The 2,744-nt window shown below is 59.7% G+C and overlaps 1 protein-coding gene across 8 annotated transcripts in view; it reads left to right on the top strand.

Moving 5' to 3' along the window:
- Position 1: 1 nt before the first annotated feature.
- Positions 2-2,744, top strand: part of Adgrb2 (adhesion G protein-coupled receptor B2) — a 36,914-nt gene continuing 34,171 nt past the window's right edge. For 6 of the 8 annotated variants that reach the window (XM_023703065.1, XM_023703066.1, XM_023703070.1 and 3 more), the window contains exon 1: positions 76-178. The gene's annotated coding sequence lies outside the window, so the exon portion shown is untranslated. Of the gene's footprint in view, positions 179-2,744 lie in introns of all 8 variants that reach the window. The other 2 variants (XM_004642931.1, XM_004642933.2) reach the window with 1 other exon arrangement.

Below are 2,744 nucleotides of genomic sequence, written 5' to 3'. Positions count from 1 at the left end.
GGCTCCGCGGCGCCTTTTCTGCACCCGCCGCTCCGCGGAGCGGGAGCCTCGGCCCTCCGCGCGGCTGCAGCGAGCTGCCCTGCGCCCGGCCCGGCCCACGCCTTAGGGATGGCAAACTTGCGCCCCTTGGCCGCCTCCGCCAGCGCCGGCCCCCGCTCCTGCTGCTGACGGCGCCCAGGTAAGTGTTCAGCCCCAGACCTCGACCCAGCCCCGCACCGAGCCCTCCCGGCGCGGTCCCGAGTTTCCGCACCGGTCCGCACTCGAGGCGCTCTCCGAGCCCATTGCTGCTGAATTTTTTTCCAGCCCGAACTGAGTAGGTCCAGCAATCACCCACCCTAGTGTTTTGGGGAACTCCCAAGCCTGGGTCCGAGGCCCCCTTCATCTCTGATGAGTCCCTTCCGGCGCCACCCCCCCATCCCCCGCGTGCGCCTGGACCGACCCTCTTACCATCTGTGATAAAGTCCCCCATCTTTTGAATCCTGACCTAGACCGTCCCCATATTGCTGTCTCCAGTCTTTTCCATTCTCGGCCCGGATCTGGCAGTGCCCCCCGCCCCAATAGAGCGCCCTTCTCGCCAACCTGCAGCTTGACTGTTCTCCCCTCCTTGTCTGGGTGCCGGACCCTTGGTCCTCTCCTCCACTTCATCTCTGCCCCAGTCTTTCCCATCTCCATCCGTGTCTATTACTGCCCTCCCTAGAGCCTGTACCCCGACCATGAGTCCCCTCTATATCTGCCCCAAGTGCCCTCTTCCCGCATATCTGCCCCGGAGTCCCACCTTACCTCACCAATCTCTGCTGCAAGTCCCCTCCCCCAAGTCTGGAATTTGGGCCCTGTCCCCCATGTCATCCCCAAGTCCCCTCCCTCTGGCTGAAATCTCTACTGAGACCCGCATCCCTGACTCCCGTGTTCATCTCTGGCCGGATCACTCATCCTCTCCTCCCACCACTGGGCATGGAACCGGGCACCAGGCGCACCCTCCTGCAGCCCCAGCCGCGGGCATGATTTGGAGGTGGTAGGCTGTGAAGTTGGTGGCCACTCCTGCAGTCGCCTCGGTCGGAGGCCACAGCCATGGGTGGTCCTCTGCGCCGCGCGGCCAGCGCAGAGCGGCGGGAGGGCGGCGGGTCTGTCGCCCGCGGGGGGAGGGGCGCCCGGGCCGAGAGATGCCGCCTGCCTGCCCGCCTTGCCAGCTGCCTGCCGGGCCCCTGGGCATCCTCTGGCGCCCCCTGCCCGCAGCCCGGGACCGCCGCCCCTTCTCCCATGGGCAACCCTGGGTTTCCGCAGCCCAACATTAGCGATGGCTGCAGGACTGGCGCTAGGAAGTCCCTGGGGAGAAGAAGTGGGTGGGCAAGGCCGGGTGCCTCCTTGCGTTAGCCTGACCAGATACTCCGTGTCTTCAGGCTTTATAATCTGGGGTTGAGGCTGGATGGAGGGCTCATCCCAACACAAGTCAGGAGCCCTTTGAGCAGCAGACACGGAGTGGCTGGACTGGCCCTTGGCCTCAGGACCCGTGTTGGATCTGTTTGAGTTTGGGCAGGTGTCTCCAGGGAGTCTTTGTCTACCCCAACTCTCCCCTGCGGGGAGTAGGGCAAAGGTGGTTTCTGTCTGGCTTTTGCATTGAGTAAACTGAGGGAGAATCCACCTGATCCAGAGACAGAACAGGCACCTGGGAAGTGTCCCCTGCACTGCCACAGGTTCGAGGGTCAATGTGGACATTGCAGAGGGTGTGCCCTAGTGATGGTAGTGGGGAAATGGGGGGGCCAAGATTGGCAGAAGAGTTCTTCCCTCCTTTTCTTCTCAGTCTCTTCTCCTGGTCTTCCTCCCTTGTTCTGGCCCCTCCCCTCCCACTACTCAGAAAGGGACACATCTAGTGTGTATGTGGGGGTGGGGTTCGGGGTGCGTGGAGGGCATTTCTATAACACAAAGGGAGGTTCCAGCTTGTCTACTTCTTTCCTTCTTTTTCTCTCAGCCTCCAGATACTGAAGCTGAAGTAGTTAGGAACTCAGCTGTTGGCCTAGTGACCTGGGTTCAAAAGCTGTGTGACTTGGACAAGCTACTTAACCTTTCTGAGCTGCAACTGACCCTCTGTAAAATGATCACTGCCTTACATCCTTGCTGGGAGAATGAAATGAGATGGTACTGTAGTATCTGGTACTTGCCAGTGCGCAATAAGCATAGGTGGGTTATACTGTTTCTCTTCAAAGCCAAGGTCAGGCCCCTCTTTACTCCACCCCTAAGCCCAGAGAAGACGTGCAAACAAAAGAGTTCTAGTGGCTTCACTCCAACCTCCAGGATAAAAAAGACAAAAAATATCTTCAGTGCTGCCACTCCCATGGGCCCAGGGAGCCTGTGACTGTCAGTTTTCCCCTCCCTGGCTCTGCCTCTTAGGATCAGCTCTGACCAAAGGTTCAACCATGAATGCCAGGTGAAGATCTCTGAGGTCTAGGTACAGGTGAAGTGTCTGGGAGGGGGCAGTCAGCACAGAGAGGATAACCAAGGCACAGACCCCAAAGCAGGCTGCTGCTGGGGGTGGGCATGGAAACCAGCCACTCTACCTCTCCTAGAGATCAGACACCATCAGGAACTTTCCAGGACAGTTAGCGCTGCAGGTCAAGAGTTAGAGGCGACCTAGCTTGTGGGCCCCGGGAATCTGAACAGCTTGACTTTGGCTCCAATGGCTCAGTGAAGGGAGGCAGAGGAAGGCAGGAAGAGGGCGTCAACCCATGGGCTTCTGCATGACTGGAAGC

The sequence above is a fragment of the Octodon degus genome, unplaced genomic scaffold, assembly GCF_000260255.1.
Source record: "Octodon degus isolate 3935 unplaced genomic scaffold, OctDeg1.0 scaffold00163, whole genome shotgun sequence".
Taxonomy (NCBI): Eukaryota; Metazoa; Chordata; class Mammalia; order Rodentia; family Octodontidae; genus Octodon; species Octodon degus.
The sequence above is the reverse complement of the archived record's forward strand: the minus strand, read 5'-3'. Positions and strand labels throughout refer to the sequence as shown.